This window comes from Palaemon carinicauda, chromosome 7, assembly GCF_036898095.1.
Source record: "Palaemon carinicauda isolate YSFRI2023 chromosome 7, ASM3689809v2, whole genome shotgun sequence".
NCBI classification, from domain to species: domain Eukaryota; kingdom Metazoa; phylum Arthropoda; class Malacostraca; order Decapoda; family Palaemonidae; genus Palaemon; species Palaemon carinicauda.
This window is the reverse complement of record NC_090731.1, coordinates 140,452,427-140,471,776: the sequence shown is the minus strand read 5'-3', so window position 1 is coordinate 140,471,776 and position 19,350 is coordinate 140,452,427. Positions and strand designations below refer to the sequence as shown.

Here is a 19,350-nt window from a genome sequence, read left to right as displayed (position 1 = left end):
GCAACAACCTTCCACCAACTCCATATAACCTCATCACATTCCACATTGCTTCCCTATCAACTCTATCATATGCTTTCTCCAGATCCATAAACGCAACCTAACCTCCTTACCTTTTGCTAAATATTTCTCGCATATCTGCCTAACTGTAAAAATCTGATTCATACAACCCCTACCTCTTCTAAAACCACCCTGTACTTCCAAGATTGCATTCTCTGTTTTATCCTTAATCCTATTAATCAGTACTCTACCATACACTTTTCCAACTACACTCAACAAACTAATACCTCTTGAATTAGAACACTCATGCACATCTCCCTTACCCTTATATAGTGGTACAATACATGCACAGACCCAATCTACTGGTACCATTGACAACACAAAACACACATTAAACAATCTCACCAACCATTCAAGTACAGTCACACCCCCTTCCTTCAACATCTCAGCTTTCACACCATCCATACCAGATACTTTTCCTACTCTCGTTTCATCTAGTGCTCTCCTCACTTCCTCTATTGTAATCTCTCTCCCATTCTCATCTCCCATCACTGGCACCTCAACACCTGGAACAGCAATTATATCTGCCTCCCAATCATCCTCAACATTCAGCAAACTTTCAAAATATTCCGCCCACCTTTTCCTTGCCTCCTCTCCTTTTAACAACCTTCCATTTCCATCTTTCACTGTCTCTTCAATTCTTGCGCCGGCCTTCCTTACTCTCTTCACTTCTTTCCAAAACTACTTCTTATTCTCTTCATATGACTGACCCAATCCCTGACCCCACCTCAGGTCAGCTGCCCTCTTTGCCTCACGTATATATGGTTATGGGATATAAAAAGAAATCAAAGGAGTTATCAGCTTCGATATTCTTATCTATATTTTATTACTTTCTCTATATTGAGATTTATTTTTTTTCTGAAATCTCTCTTGTTGTTCATTGCATGTTCTTTATAGTATTTTGTATTGGGTTTGTTGATGGCTGTTTCTATACGTTGGATAGAATAACTTCAAATTTTTTTTTAAATGGCCTTGTAGACAGTTTCTCAAGCTAATCCATTTTTTATGGAAATATGATGGTAACTGAGGAAATAAATGTATAAAACAAAAAAGTTGGTTTTCTATACCCAGTGAAGTTGCATCTTTATGTTTCCCCCTATAATTGATATGTCAGATAATACAAATTTTCCTTTTTTTCATACGGTTTTGGATTTAATGCTAGGGATTAGAGGATTTAGGTTATTGAAGAAGACATTAACATTTCCCCAGCTATCATCCCAAACCATGATAACGTGATAAACGTAAGGCTGCCACACCATGTTCATAGGTTTAATATTTGTTAATATTTCAATTTCAAAGTATTCCATATAGAGAGTGATTAAAAGCAGGGACAACAGGCTGCCGAATTTTTTATTGTAAAGATTACCGTTGAAAGAAGAAAAAAATCTTCGTTACTCAAAGTTTAATGAACTTAATTGTTTTTTCCAATGTCAGGAGGGAAGGTCTTCGGAAGGAATGAATTCTTCACTTAAACTTGAAACGTCATTTCCCGGTGCCTTTGTGATTAATGATTTTACGTCCAGAGTTTTATATTGTTTACGGTAATATTTAAGCTATTCGAATTTACCTTGCATCATTTACCAGTGTGGAAGAGAAAGTTCCTCGAAAGGGTGACAGTACATCTGCTATCTATTTGGATATAGAGGGGAGTGCAAACCTCCACCATGGCAGCTTATTTCTCGACCTTTTGGACTGACTTTGGACGTTTTGTTCGTACATGACCTTGACCTTTGACCTTCCAAAATTTATTAATTTCCAGCTCTATATGACAGTTTAAAATCCCTGCCAATTTCATTACTTTACGATTAAAATTGTGGCCGTATGGTTGATGACTGGAATATGACCTTTTGCTTGACCATGACCTTGGACTTGACCTTGACCTTAGACTCGATCTTGACCGCCGTCCTGAACATGCATTAATGGGCATGGATTTTTATGCACTCAAATATGAAACAAGTTTGAAGTCTCTGTGACAACGATGTTCAAAGTTATTGCTGATTACGCGAATTGGGCATTTTGTTTGACCTTCGACCTTGACCTTCCAAAATTTAATATTTCCAACTTTTTACATAATAGTTGATCCCTGCATATTCCATTACTCAGCAATTAAAATTGTGGCCGGGAAGCTGTTCACAAAGAAACGCGCGCGCACACAGACGGGGTAAAACATAACCTCCTGGGTAATGAAGGACCCTTAATTAAAACGACTGGGAGCAAGGGGATACCGTTCTTCTGAGATTTTGGGAGGCCATAGAAATAAGATAAGGAAGGGCTTGGGGCAATAAACTTTTCTAAAAACTTATTTTTACTTAATTGTACAATTCACACACACACACACACACACCATTGTTCCCATGAAATCCTTATGTAAATGAATATCAATAGAAAATGCCTGAGAAATTATTTTGAATATAGGAAATATTTTTTAAAGTTCGAAAATACACTTAAGGAATCTTTTATCCTCAAGTCTAGACTTTCTTCTAACATGGTGTGACAAAACAGAAACCTCTAACAAAGATGTTTTCCGCATCACTATTTTATTAGGAGAGTCATGTGAGAATCCCCTGTACTAATAATGTCCAGCTACAGCATATCGTACATCTCTGCACGTGTCTCTTTATTGCATGCATTCTGCCGCTCGTTAGATATCGTGGGCCTTTCTGTCTAACATCACTTTCAAGCCATCTATACTCGAATATCAAGGTCTGCGCCTCCTTTTTACTCATAGCGCTTTGTAATTATACATTCTTAACTCTTTCCAATGATTAATAGAATACTCTATTAATCCTGATTCTTTCCGCGTGACCAACCCATTTCAGAAGTCTTAGTCATCCTTTTACCCCTGCAAAACATTTAACCACCATTTCAATCGATCTTATACCACATTGGAACCGTCCCTGCCTAGCGATCTAGTTTTTAGTAGTGTCTGCAACTTCACCGGCCTTGTGAGCTAGGGATGTGGGATTTGGGAGCTAATAGGTCTACTTCCGAAGTCATCAGCAGCCATTGCATGTCCTTCCCTTGTCTTAGCTTGTTGAAGAGGAGGCTTGAGCGCTGATCATATGTATATGTGGTCAGTCTGTAGGACATTGTCTCTGTCCTTTGACTCTGCCATTCATGATGGACGTTTAAACATAAAATAAGAAAACTGTAAAATTTAGGAGTTCAGCAGCTAACTGTTGAATTTAACATTATAAACGTTTTTCTCCTCTTGTCTTTGACGAAATCACTTTCTATTCTCCCTTTACCGATTCTGTGGGTAACCCTTTTTAACCTAACAACTGTTGTATTTATTCACAATGATTTGTAAACCGACCACTTACTTTTTACATTTTCAAAGGTTACATTCATCACTTCATCATTTGATTCTCATCTAATTTGATAGCAATTATCTTGCTCGCATTCACTTCTAGATTTCTCCTTTTACATAAATTTAATTTTTTTTCTCGTTTCATTGATATCTTTTCACTTCTTCTTTGTCTACATCTTTTCCCACTCCAATCATTACGCATATTCTTATCTAACAACTTTTCATTTTCCTATATTGTACTGACATTTAAGCCTTTTTAATGTCCATGTACGTCACTGAGTTTTTTATTTACTTACAAATACCTCCCATGACCGTTTCATGAGCAACTACTTTATCACTTGATCTACATAAATTGTTCCCTGTTCAGGCCACACCATTCCTTCCTTATCATCCATTCTGTCTTCTACAGCAGCACCTGCAAACTTTATCTTGATACAACAGAACAATTAATCTTATCGCCCAGTCCTTTGGAACCGTACCATCTTCCAAATATATCTTACAAATCATTCTCAACTACTTAATCACGCTAACAACATTGCACATCAATGGTTTACTCTGTGGTCTCCTTATATCTTTCCATTTACCTTATTTACATACTTCATAGTGACTTCGACCAGCATTCTGAATCTACCACTATTTAGCTTTGCCTGTGCCATCTTTATCGCTAAAAAAATATTCTTCATTATCACAATACAATGTAATTCCATACTTATCAACAATGCTTACTCTTGCCCTATCAATTACCCTTGGATTTGAATAAATGCTAACGTGATCTGGTTCCACCAGTATCAATGAAATTATTTTCCACTTCTATGCCTGCATAATATATACACACTTTTACAAACTTTTGTCCTGCTACCTCAATCTTGACTTTAGACTCTGACTGAAAACATCTGTATTATTATAACTTTCTTAGTTTCATCTTTGTAATACTCAAGACAACTTTCCCTTAGCTTTATACCTTTCAGTCACCCTCAGACACAACCTCGTTCATCTTGTAATACTCTAGACAACTTTCCCTTAGCTTTACACCTTTCAGTCACCCTCAGACACAACCTCTTTCTGCTCCAGTCTCGTACACTTCAGCTGAGCCCGCTCACCTTTTTTTCCGACCCTTTTCATAAATATTTAATTCAAACATTCATGAAATTGTCTCTCTATTATATATATATATATATATATATATATATATATATATATATATATATATATATATATATATATATATATATATAATATATATATATATATACATATACATATACATATATATATACACATACGTATATACATAAATACATAAAGTATATCATCATCATCATCTCCTACTATGCTTTTTTGACACAAAGAGCCTCGGTTATATTTAGCCAGTCTCTATTTGAGCTTTTAAGTAAATACTTCTCCATTCATCATTCCCTATTTCACGCTCCATAGTCCTCACCCATGTAGGTCTGGGTCTTAAAACTCTTCTAGTGCCGTGTGGAGGCCAGATAAAAGTTTGGTGAACAGATCATTCTTGGGGAGTGCGAAAAGTATGCCCAAACCATCTCCATTTACCCCTCCCCATGATCTCGTTTACATGTGGCACTCGTGTAATCTCTTATAGTTTATCATTAATCTTGTCTTGACATTTAACTCCCAATATTCTTCTGAGAGCTTTCTTCTCAAATCTACAAAATCTGTTGGATAATGTTTCATTGTTAGACTACGATTCATGTTCATACAGTAACACCGATCTCACTAAACTGATTTATAGCCTGATTTTTATATGTAATTTCAGACGGTTTGATTTACAAATTTTACTTAACCTGACCATTGTCTGATTTCCTTTTTTCCATCTTCCATTAAACTCAAATTATAAAGATGCAGCATTAGAGATCATAGTTCCTAAATATTTAAATGATCCCACCTCATTAATCCTTTCTCCTTCCAATGATATTTCATCTACCATTACAAATTCCGTTCTCATCATTTCTTTTTTTTTTTTTTTTTTGTTTATCTCGAGTCCAACCTCAAGTGATGTTTTATGCATTATGGTATGCAAGCTTTGCAAGTCCTGTGGTGTTCTGCTAATACGGACAGCATCATCAGGATACTCTAGGTCAGCAAATTTCTAGTTACCAATCCAGTCCAATCCTTCTCCACCATTCCCAACTGTTCTATGCAATACAAAATCCATGAGGATAAATAATATCGATGATGACACATTTCCTTGGAATACTCCACTGTTAATGGAAATTCATTTGATAGGACTCCACTATCATTAAATTTGCACTTGCTATGCTCATGAAAAGACTTAATTAAATTTACATATTTAGTTTAAGAGGAACTCCTTAATAACGCTGGACTCTCCACAAAATTGGTTAGTGAATACTATCGAAGACTTTTTCATAGTACACAAATGCCATCAAAAGTGGATTTCTATATTCTTCACATTTCTGTACAGTATGTCTTAGAATGAAAATATGGTCAGTACAACTTCTGCCTTTTCTAAATCATGCTTGTTCATCTCTCAGCTTTTCATCAATCTTTCTCTCGTCTCTTTAGAATGAGCGTACTATATATTTTCATGACAACTGATGTAAGTGTGATGCCTCTCTAATTATTGGAATCAGTCAGATCTTTTTTATTTGGCCATTTTCACCAACACTCCCAGCTTCCGTTCATCAGGTTTTGCCTCCACGCCACGTTCTACAAAATAATCTTGCAAGTATTCTGGGAGTCACTTCATTTTCAGCCAATATCGTCTCAGCAGTTATTGCATCGTATCCAGGGGCTTTCCATCTCTAATTTTTCAATGATAGCTTTGAATTCAAACACACGAATTCATTCATGGGCACATTAAGGTCTTCCTCAGATTCAGGTGTATCAATCAAATTATTCCCTCCATATCTCCTATTCATACTTCACTAAAGTGTTCCATCCAACGTTGCCTCTCATCATATTTTGTTATAACAGATCCATCTCTTTTTGAGGAGTATATGCTTCTTCTTTTCCCCCGTGGAGATTTCATTAATAATTCAATAAGCAATTCTTACACCAGAGCCACTCCCTGAATTCATAGCTTGGTCAGCCTCATCTGCTTTACTGTCTAAATATTCTCTCCAGTCATTCCTTGCTTTTCTTTTGACCTCACCATTAATACTGGAGTACTTAGCATGCTCCACCTAGTAATTTTCATCCCTTTCTCGAAAACATTCAACAATCAATTTCTGTCTGTCTCCTTTATATAGTATCCCAAATATCCTTTGATATCCATGATTTTCTCCTTGTAACTGCGTGTTCCAAAACTTCACTACCAATTGCCTAATAAATGTTCTTCGTCTCTAAAGTCTCTTGAGACTGCAAATCACTTCTCATATTCAATTGCAAAGGTTTCGCTGTGCTCAACTTTTTAGTAAACTTGGGTATTCTGTCTACATTTCTGTTGGGTGCTTTCAGTTTTAATTTCAATGTGGCAATGAGGAGCTGGTGATCACTGCCAATATCTGTACCTCTATAGCTTTTTACAATTCTCACTTGTTCTTCTCTTTTTATTAGTGGCTGTGTGCTCTATTTTGATTGTTGTAACTGCCACATCGGGAAGTTTATGTATATTTGTGGATATCCGTGCGCTGGAAAAGAGTACCTCTAATAACAAGATTGTTTGTTGAACAAAAACTTATAAAGTGTGCCCCATTTTCACTTGCAGCTTCACCAAGGTCCTCAACACACATCACATTCTCTATATGAAGTCGCTGATTACAATTTTCATATCTCTGGGATCTCATCTATTACAATCTGCATTTCTTCATAGTATTCATCTCTCCTTTCTTCTCGGAAATCATTTGTTGGTACATAGCAAACAATAATGCTCATATTGCACTGCTTTGATTTAAACTTTGTAAGTAACAATCTACTATTAACAGCTTTCCATACCGTTAATGTCTCTTCTCTTGGTGACATCATCATTCCTACTCCTCTTCCAACTCCATCTGTTCTTCTTGAGTAGGTATTTATATTGCCTCTGTCTAATATTTCTTTACCAATCCCCTTGGAACGTGTTTCAGTAAAAGACCAAGATATCCAAACTATATTTCATAAATGTCATTCTCCTCTTGGTGTAACTTCCTAATCTGATTCCTGGTTCTAACATTACAATTACCAATTTTCAATTTTTCTTTATTATTTATAAACCGGGAGAGTCTTAGCACCCCGCTGCGACTAGGACTGGGGGCGATTCTGTCAATTTTGCTTTCCGTAGACTGACTAAATCTATAGAGGATTCATTTGCTAAATTCATCAAAGGATAGCCAGTTCCTTGTGATGCGCAGTGCCTAAGGCAAATGACCCCCTACCGTTTCATACTAATTCCAGTAAGATTATACGCCAGGCAACAGGAGTAAAAGCCGAAAAGACATCTTGTTTATCACCTTAAAGCTAAAATGTCATGCTGCTGCCATTGACTTCATCGAGATTTAGGGGGCCATTTCCTCCACACCCAAAGCTCTCGTTCTTCCACGAAGTTGCTCATCAGCTTGAAACAAAAACAAAACAACAGTCAGAGAAATAAAGATAGAATATTGTGCCTGAGTGTACCCACAAGCAAGAGATCTCTACCCCAAGACAGTGGAAAACCATGGTGCAGAGGCTATGGCACTACTCAAGATTAGAGAACATTGGTTTGATTTTGGAGTGTCGTTTTTCTAGAACTGCATACCATAGCTAAAGTCTCTCTTTTACCCTTACCAAGAGGAAAACAGCCATTAAACAATCACGTTAGAAGAATTGTTTGGTATTATTAGTATTGTCAGGTGTATGAGGGTGGAGGATAATGTGATCAGAATAGTGCAGAGTATTCGGTTATGTGTAAAAAAGAAAAGAAAAAAAAGAGCCGTAACCAGAAAGAGGGATCCAGTGTTGTACTGCCTGGCCAGTCAAAAGACCAAATAACACTAACGGTAGTATTTCAACGGGTGTCTGGTACCCTAGCCAACCAACTAATATATTGTGTATGTATATATACAGTATATGTATATATATATATATATATATATATATATATATATATATATATATATATATATATATATATATATATATATATATATATATATATATATATATATATATATATATATATATATATATATATATTTATATTTATATTTAATGGGTGGATTTGTTTAATGTTTGAGCTTGACGGTTTTTGCGCTTAGTAAGGAAATGTGAAGCTTTAACGTTTGCAGGAATGAGATGGAAAATGGGTTATTTGTTCCATATGGTAACATGAGGTATATAACTATGAAAAAGTTGACCCTAGTAGTACAAGGAATAATTGAGGAACGTGGTTTGAAGTACAAATATTTGTATACAAAGACTTGAAGGTGTAGCAGGAAAAAAATTTGTCCTTGTAGGTGTGTATATAATCCAGGAATGGGATAGAATAATTGCGAAAGAGATCAAAATAGTATGTCACGCTTAAAAAGAAACTGTTGAGTTAGTAAACTGTGCAAAACACGAATGGAAAGTTCAAGACAGGATTTATGAACAAGAGGATAGATTTTGTAAAAGTATAACAATATTTCAAAATAACTAAATGCAATCAGGTTAAATAGAAACTGACAACTCTTTAAGTAGTTTGTTATTTTGATTGCTTTGTTTCTGGTGCTTGGCTGAAAATTAATATGATAAAGTATATCTACACAGTTATCCTGAAGTATCACTTTAGATAGCAGTAAAAACATAGGATGAAAGTTTCATGTGATTCGATATAATATTATTTGGTTTTAAAATGAACATAGATATTATAGATAAATTTTCTACATGTACTGGAAACCTATTGAATTAGATTTTTTTTTTTTTTTTTTGCTAGCATAAAATTTTATGGGACATCTTTTTAGGGTCTACATATTTGTTAGTAACCCAATGTAAAGTGGTTTGTAATCAGTATATTACCTGAAAGTACAAAAAGAAAATATTTTCTGGTAAATAGAGTAGAAAATGTTTGTTGGATATATTTAGGTGTTTATAGAAAAAGTGGGCGTGTGGTTTGCATTTGTCAGAAAAGGTTAGCTTGTGCTTTTACTTCGCAATTAGCAGGGAAAGTAATTTTGTTTTGGTAGTAAACAGTAGATATATAATTGTGTATTTATTTAGAATTTAATGTGGCACTAAGCCTTAAACTTGATGAATATAACATTATAAGCTTCGTAGATATGCTTTCAGCAAATTTTTACTTAGATTTTTTCTTACATATATTATTTATGAATTCATGGGGGACAGCTACCCCCCTACTGTTAGTTAGCAGTTAGACTTGAAAGCTACACATTCATTGCTTAGCAATTATAATGCTATAGTGTAATTTCATTTAAAAATATACTTTCATAAGCTCACGTATTCAAATTTCAACGAAAAACTGGGCGTGAACTGTAGAGAGAGAGAGAGAGAGAGAGAGAGAGAGAGAGAGAGAGAGAGAGAGAGAGAGAAATTCACTGATCGTGAATTGGTTTGAACTTAAAAGGCAATTATATAAAACCTGACTGATCACTAATTTAATACATATTCCTTTTACAAATTGCAAACACCAAACCTGTTTTTGAAATAAAAACAAGGAAAAAGAAAATTGATATTGGTGAAAACAAATCTAGGTCCCAGGACTACGGAGGGTCTAATGCGTACACAAATAGGTTCTCATTTACACCAAGAGTATGTCAGGGGGTTAACAGGGAAGAAAAAACTTCATGTTAACCCAATAATGGCAAAGAGATAATGTGAGGGAAAAGTGCCTGCTAAAAATTAGGTTAGTGGGTATTACAAGAACTTCATGGAGAGAGAGAGAGAGAGAGAGAGAGAGAGAGAGAGAGAGAGAGAGAGAGAGAGAGAGAGAGAGAGAGTAGTTTGGGAGCGTGGATGCTCATCTCTCTCACTCACTCACTCCATCCCTCTTACTCTTTCCCTCACTCACCCTCTCCCTCTCTCCCAGGCTCCCAGCCTCCCAGCATCCCACCAGTCTCATCTCTACGCCAAGAGAGTGAAGACGCTTCCCGGTCGCTCCTCCAGCATTACTTCTCTATCCTCGAATAGAGTCTGTCCTCCTGTTACGAAGGGTCTACTGCAGTTCTTGTAACTTAGCGTGTGTCGTTCTGGAAACAGGCGTTTTGTTTCCTTCCTCGGCGCGCTGTGAGTGTGTTCATTTCTCGGTTGTGTGTGTTGGTGAGATCACCTTCAAAAATTATTCAGGGGAATGTACCATGTAACGAGAAGTCTTTTAAGAGATACATGTTGAAAAAGGTAGAATGAGGGAAGACCTTCGAAAGGACGTGACCATTTAGAGTACGAGTTTCATTCCTCCTTCCATGGCGTTACAAAGAGGATCGTCGTTTCCCATGGAATATTGAAAAGCTTGATACAAGACCAGGGAGAGAGAGAGAGAGGAGCAGTCGGCAACGCCTTTGCATGTTTCAGTATCTCGAAATCCCCTCCGAGATTGTATTATGGATTGTAGTTTAGATGGAAAATATTTACGATAAAGGGAATTCACAATAGTATCTGTTTAGACTGTCAGTACCGTAAGTATTATTCATTATTGTTTACATCTCTTGTTTTAAAAAGTGGATTATATGATATTTTGTTATACTGTTTGTAGATGGTTAGATTGTGAATTTTCTGGCTTCAGGACTACCAGGAATAATGACGCTGATACTAGTAGTTGGATAAGTGCCTGCCACGAAACAGCGTTTTTATCAAGAATTATTATTATTGTTATCATTATTATTAATATTATTATTAATTTTATTATTTTCAACCTTATTGTAGTTAGTAATATTGTTATTTTTACTAGCCACGTTACAACCTTTGTTGTTAAAGTTGGACGCTACAAGACCAGGGTCTTCAACAGGGAAAGCTGCCCAGTGTTGAAAGAGAATAGAGGAATAACGAATGACCTACTGTATATATGAGAAATATAAAAATTTCAAGTACATTAAAAAAGACAGTCTAATAAAATTATGAAACGAGACTTATGTTAGCCCGTTCAAACGAAAATGATTTACAACAAATTGCCTTTGCCCCTGGATACCTCGTCTTAAAAAGCAATTCTATAGTATTTACCGATGTGAGGGAAAAGTTCAACCGTCAATGTAAATAGAAATGTGTTTATAATTGACTTATGCAACTTGTTAGAATTTAAGCAACTGAGAAGAGACTTTTGTATTCTGACATAAGCTTGTATCAAGTGACTGATTCTCCTGTGCAGTTGGTTAAGAAAAATAGGGTTTGACCAGGATTTAAAATGTTGCATTCATAATCCTCGCATATAGTACATCCCCCATCTATCTCATTCATATATACGCGTATGTGTGTTATAGCTCGAAGGGTAAAAAATTCAACTAGAATTAGTACTTTACTCTGGTTGATATCGATATATTGGACTCTCATTGTGAGTCCTGTGTTGTTATTAAGACGACTGTATTAACTTGATTCATGTCTTTTTTCCTTTTTTCCTTCCGTGGGTATAATACATACTTTACTCTTATCCCGCGTCACCTCTCGTGATTTCTACATAAACACACATGAAATATATAATAGCATCTTTCTCTTTTAATCATAAAATGGCTACTTAGTTATAGCTTTTTCCCCCACTGTTGTCAGGAAAGCAAGAAGTAAAGCAGCTATTTAAGCTAACGTACGCACAGGCAAACGCACGCACCAAACATACTGTATACAATATATATATATATATGTATATACTATATATATATATATATATATATATATATATATATATATATATATATATATACACACACACAATGGTACAATGGATATTTAAGCATCAAATGCTTAATAAGTTCATTGTTATACTTGTAAACATATTCAAGTAGTATAGGCTACAAAAAAAAAAATATGTAGACCCTATGATCAGTATAGAATTTGAGTTTTTCAAAATTTTAATTCATTCAGGGCCTTATATATATGTATGTATGTATATATATATATATATATATATATATATATATATATATATATGTATATGTGTATATATATATATATATATATATGTATATGTATATATATATATATATATATATATATATATATATATATAAAGGGTCTTTTTTCCATTCCTCATTAGCTATTTCTCTCTGTTGGAGCCCTTGGGCTTATAGCATCTTGCTTTTCCAGCTAAGGTTGTAGCTTGGCTAGTAATGATATATATATATATATATATATATATATATACATATATATATATATATATATATATATATATATATATATATATATATATAAAGGGTCTTTTTCCCATTCCTCATTAGCTATTTCTCTCTGTTGGAGCCCTTGGGCTTATAGCATCTTACTTTTCCAGCTAGGGTTGTAGCTTGGCTAGTAATGATACAATATATATATATATAAATATATATATATATGTGTGTGTATGTATATATAAACATATATATATATGTATATATATATAGATATGTATATATACATGTATATATATATATATATATATATATATATATATATATATACACATGTGTATATATATCTATATATATATATATATATATGTGTGTATATATACTGTATGTATATATATATATATATATATATATATATATATATATATATATATATATATATATATATATATATATATATATACACACGTCCGTATCTCAAAAATTGTCTACGTTGAATTCCAGTAGCTATAAAGGTCTTGTGTATTCTTGCACAAAGATGTACCCCTAATGTTAATTGTATATGAGCTGTTGCAGTTCATATTATAAATCGATATCAAGCTAAATACTCTCGGAAAAACAACAAGACATAATGTAAGTACTCTATATGCACCAACTTGCATGTACAGTTGAGAATAAATGCAATTTAGTGCACATAGGAGCGAGGATAACGCAGAACCAATCTCGAGCATCAATTCTTGTTTCGAATAGCGCTCATACACTCTGAAATTGCAACCAGTCACAATTGCGTACGCATAAGTTGTTATAGTACTTTACATACAATCTCTTGAGGAAACTAACTTCCAGTAATATTTATTATTTTGAAGAGTAAAAACATTAAAAAAAAAAACTCGCGCAAGGTGCAAACGTTTCGTGCTCTTGCACAAAATATATATTTAATTATGATATACAATATGTATTATATATAACGCATATAATGTGTATGTATGTATATGTTTTTATGTACTCGTATATAAGAATGTATGCCTATATAGTATGTATATAAGTATATTTATATGTTTATGTATGAATGTTTATGATATATATATATATATATATATATATATATATATATATATATATATATATATATATATATATATATATATATATATATATATATATATATATATATATCCTTAAATACACAGGAGCACAGTAGGTCAACTTAAAATTGAAAGAAACACGAAACGACAATCTGTTGAAATGGGATTCTTAACACGACAAAATACGCGCAAAAGACGTAAAACGCCGAAGCACATTCTTAAACTTTAGCAGATAAACAAAAGTATGCCTTTTGTGTTAGAATGCTAGAAAAAGACATTAAAACAAAAGAAATTTATTTAGTGGAATCCACAACTCCCTGACATGCTCACGTTCTTAAATCTAGCAAAAAGAAAAAAAAACCGAATGCATTCTCAAACGCATTTCCAGATAATGGTATTCATATTTGTTATTGAAATGTTAAAGTGAATTCAAACGGACCTCGATTCTCCACGTGAAATCCCATGTGTCTTTGTGCATTACCTGAATTTTACTTCCCCATGGAGCGACACCAGAATAAAATGTCAGTGGTTTCCAACGAGTGACGGCATTGCACCTTCCGTTAGTAAATTGGTTTTTGAGATCCATCATCTCTCTCTCTCTCTCTCTCTCTCTCTCTCTCTCTCTCTCTCTCTCTCTCTCTCTCTCTCTCTCTCTCTCTCTCTCTCTCTCGTCTTTTAGAATGCTTCTGTATGTTTCCTTATCACCTGCCCTTCATGGTAGAGATTTGCTGTGCTTTCAGCCTGCCATACAAGACGAAAAACTTCATATTTAAACACACAAAAGATAAAAAGACACGAAAAAAAGAAATCTTGGTAAGACAGTCTTCGGAATTTACTGACTCGTTTCGAATCCTTCCGTTTCAGGGAAATTGCAAGGCTGAGGCAAAACGAAGATTAAAAATGTTTACTTACTTTGGATACCTTGAGGCTAATACAATAAATTTTAATTTAGAAAGCCCAGATTGATACCTTGAGGCTAATACAATAAATTTTAATTTAGAAAGCCCAGATTTTAAATGTGCAGATGTTCTACTACTTTATCCATAATGTCGCCGTGTTTTTAGTTTGTTTCCGACTTTTGACTAACGTGACATAATATCAAGATGTACATTTTCACCTGAATTTAGTTAATTTCTGAATATTAGCCTTTGTTCATGTTAAAGTTTAGTAATTTACGTTGCATGCTACCTAGTTTTAGAAATGTTTCCAAACTATTATGGGGTAGCCTATATAAAATTAGCGTATGTTTTTGTAATATACGTGAGTTTATATATCAGTTTTCTTTGAAAGACTACCTTTGAAATGTTAAAATACGGAAATTAATTTTACTTACGATTTTGACTCTTATGTACAAGCCTATTCTTTGTAATTCCATCAGCAAAAAGTTTACATACCTGAAATGCATTTATTAGATGGTAAGGTATTTATTATCTTACTAATGTTGTGGATATACGATTGCTGTTTAATTCCTTCAACGACTTTTACCAAAACTTCTTTGTAATTTAGAAGTAATAGTAATTTTTGGAAGATTTTTTTTTTTTCATCCTGAAATAGGTGTTCAATTAAAAAGGAAACAATCATGTTCAAAAGCCAAAAAATTAATTGGGAGCCTTAATGCCCGTATTGGGGAATAATATTTTCAAGAATTTCCATAAGCGCATACACTTGGTAGTAATTGTACTGAATGGAGTTGAATTAGCAAGAATGATATTAAAGAAAGAATTTTACCTTTCTTGCATATAAGTTGTTAATCATTATTTACAGTCTAAACCTCGAATGCCATTTAGGTTTTTTCTTGCAAGATTCTCTTGAATGATTGAATAGATATTAATATATTCTGTAAACAGTAAAATAAATTTATTCTTGTACGGACCATGTCTTAACAATGAATTTTTGGAATTTATATTATACGAGAATATTTTATGTATGTCCCTTGGCTGGTTTGCACCAACCATATTCCTATGCTTTGTGAATATTTTTGTGGAAGTTAAGTGTTATGAACCAAGTTATAAAGTCCACTTTACACAGAGTAGTTTCTTTAATTTGTTCGTTAAGTTTCCAGGATTTTGATTAACTTTGATTAAAAGAAAAAGCAATGAAGGGACTTCGGTAAGTCATCACAACATGAAAAAGATATTTCAGCAGTAAGGGGAAAATCTTGTCTTAGGGAACAAAATATTAGTTGTTTCGAACGAGCAAGAGTCAGTTTTGGCATAAGACCAGCGTAATATAACAACAACAACGAAATGGGACCCTGAATCAATCTGGATAATAGTATGCATGATTTTCAATTCGAAGAGGCAATGCCAGCAGTTACACAAGGTTTTAAAAAATACGTAGTGCTAAATTCTTTCTTGCACCAACTCTGTCCTTCCTTAGTTTTTTTTCTTTTCTTTTTTTCCTTTTTTGGCACAGATTTCAGGGTAAGGAACACCCTTGTCATGTTGGAGACCAGTGTTACGGCTTGAACGTGAGCAAAAAAGTCCCCCATGGCCGTCAAGCCACTGTCTTCCTTGTGAAAAGATAGGTTTTCGGTTTTGGTATTGATTATATCCTGTTGTGTTTTGTTTTATTTAAATGACGAAACATATTTATTTTAAGTCATTCTTAGCAAAAACATAACTAAAGTGTATCAAAATAGGAAATTGACCTTACAGAAATTATTTCTGATGCATTTTGACCAAATCAAAACTGCATTTTTATAATACTGTATATGAAGAGGTATATGGATGTTGATATAGTGGTGGGATTTTAAATATTAGAAACTAAAATCTTCTAGTTGTTTTTTTTTTTTTTTTTCTTTTTTTTTTTTTTTTTTTTTCTTTTTTTTTTTTTTTTTTGAGTTTCGAATTTACGAAGTAATCTATGTTTACTTCCGAAATCCATTATAACCCCGTATATACTTTTCCTTATCTAGAAGTGGTCTCCTCCTTAGGGAAAAGATATAAAGAAAATGGAAATGTCTCTATTGATAATGAGAACAGTCTATTTCTACTTAGCCATCCTCTAAAAGTGGTTAACAGAAAGTAATAGAAAACTATATGCTTCTCGGTATGCCATCATTTGCAGCATGGTTCTTGAGATTTATTAACAATTTCGAGGGTGTAGTTTGTGAATGGGAAGAATTGTTTTGCGAATGCAAAAAGTCTTAGGTGTAGCGGCGCTATATTGTAAGTTGGAAGGGTGTTATTTTTACAGAGTTCAAAGAGACTTTATTTTGCTAGTGCAAAGGAACTTTGTATGTTTGAGTGGCCGCCATGATTTTCCCTTGAGATTGCGAGAAGATTTTTGAACGTGAAGAGGCTACTGATTCTAAAGTCGTAGGACGTAGAAAGTTCCGTTGAAAAGGTTTCTACTTGAGCGCTGACCTTGTTAAAGGAGTTCTTAGAGACATCTTGTGTCTTAAAGGAATCTTGAGAAATAATTGTCCAGTAATCAAACTTCAAAGGCACGTTTTAGCAGAAAATGTGCACACCACTTTTTTCCCAGGTCAAGTTCACTGCTGTAATTCAAATACTTTAATGTTAGCATGATTATCAGCATATCGAGGTCCCTTTTCTTGAATTAACTTTTCTCAGGGTAGCAGATTCCCAAATTCAGTATCAACTTTCTCTTCATAACAAGAGTCAAGTCCTTCAGGCGATTTTGATGTATAAAACATCCTTCTCGTTTATACGTGATGTCTGAAAACAGTCATTACATATAACCAAAAGGTACAAGAATTTTCATTAAATGCACTAGCCATTCTGGTAAGCTTTGAATTTATAATTTTCGCTTAATGATTGTATTCATATTATTTTTAATAATAATTTTTTTTTACCTTAGCAAGTTTAGATATATGAAGGTAGCCTTGATTTTGTTACTTGTAAATAGCACAATTGAAGCTTGGTGAAGAGCAGGTTTGTACTTTACACTGTACAATAAAGGCCAGATAAACAAAATAGTCCAATGAATTTTTTTTTTCATATGATTTCGACCCAAAATTCGACATTCAAGTTAATAGATATGAAAATAAATGTATCTTCTTAATAGAACTTATGGAGAAATACTTAGACTGTGCAGTTTTTTTTTCTTATAATTCATTAAAAATTTGACATTACGTGACACAGAAAGAAGATAATGAATATATGAATAAGTAAAGCAACACTTATTATATATGAAAGTGTAAATACACAATTTAACTTTCAAGTGTCGTCTTCCTTAACACTGCATTTAGCTTGGAATCAGGAAATGTTTTAGCGCTCCATTTTTACAATCAAGGTTAAAGAAAAAAAAACCTAATTTCCTTCAGGTCCGCAAACACCTCCGGCATCTGTTGGAATGTTGCGGACAAGTTCGAATTTTTATTATTTTTGTAAGAAAATATGCAAGCATTGAAAGTTAGGGGGTGATGGTGCTTATATATAGATGTATGTATATATATATATATATATATATATAATATATATATATATATATATATATATATATATATATATATATATATATATATATATATATATATATATATATATATATATATAATATATATATATATATATATATATATATATATATATAAAAAAGTGTATACATTTATAATACGGCATATACAGGATATGTTTGAACATATATATATATATATATATATATATATATAATATATATATATATATATATATATATATATATATATGTATATATATGTATATATTTGTGTGTGTGAGTGTGTATTTTTCAACATGGGCCCTTTTTCTAAAAAGAATGCTTCTCCAGAGGGTGTTACACTTCGGTTTTCCGCATTGACTTATGGAATGAGGCTGCTAGCCCCATACTTTGCCTCCTTCATGTTCAAGAGCGTGTATATCGACAGGTACATAGATTTTTTTTTTTTAATTGTCTTAACGCGCAAGATGAATAGGACGTAATTTTTCTTTTTTTCGGCACCGTACGGAAGCGAAAACATAAATTGTGAATGCGTGTGGCCTCGGAACTTGTCCACCATTTTATGACCATTTTCTACCATTCATTTATGTTTTTTGAACACCGTATCCCCAACCACTGGCAACTCTTACCGAAGCAATGTCTGGGTAGTACCTTTTAGTGGTATTGCATAAGCTGTCATTTATGGTAGTTATTATTCATCATAATGTTTATTCACCTGAGGCACTCTGTTAGGGGAAGCGGTGTATTATTGACGACAAATTACCACGGAATATTGATCGATAACATTATATACAGTACGTAATTGGTATAAATCCTTTCCTTCTTGTGAAGTAATTGGGCCTCTCTCTTTTATGCTTTTGTCTCAAAGCCGAAGCTAATTAGGATTTTGCCTGTGAATCTGAGTTCAAGATTTCAGTTCCTGTTGTTGCAAGAAGAAAGAAGCTTCAAACGTGATTTATTTTTATCTTTTCCAGTCAATGGAGAGAGAGAGAGAGAGAGAGAGAGAGAGAGAGAGAGAGAGAGAGAGCGAGAGAGAGAGAGAGAGAGAGATCATTTATGTATTCTCTCATATGGAAATCGTTAGGTTTATTCATTCTGAAGTCGGGAACCCTAATGTTAATTTTTTGTGTGAATTAGTATAACGGTCATCTGAATTTTCTGTATAGATATTAGCACATTACACCATTATATGTCTATTTAAAACGAGGATGGAGTAGATTCAAGTACAGATCTCTCTCTCTCTCTCTCTCTCTCTCTCTCTCTCTCTCTCTCTCTCTCTCTCTCTCTC

The 19,350-nt window shown here is 33.7% G+C and overlaps 1 protein-coding gene across 9 annotated transcripts in view; it reads left to right on the top strand.

Annotated features, from left to right (window-relative positions):
- Positions 1 to 19,350, top strand: part of LOC137644036 (uncharacterized) — a 971,945-nt gene that overhangs the window by 145,984 nt on the left and 806,611 nt on the right. For 8 of the 9 annotated variants that reach the window (XM_068376937.1, XM_068376931.1, XM_068376930.1 and 5 more), the window contains exon 1: positions 10,382 to 10,917. The exons of the other annotated variant lie outside the window; for it this stretch is intronic. The gene's annotated coding sequence lies outside the window, so the exon portion shown is untranslated. Of the gene's footprint in view, positions 1 to 10,381; positions 10,918 to 19,350 lie in introns of those variants that run through there. 9 annotated transcript variants of the gene reach the window in all.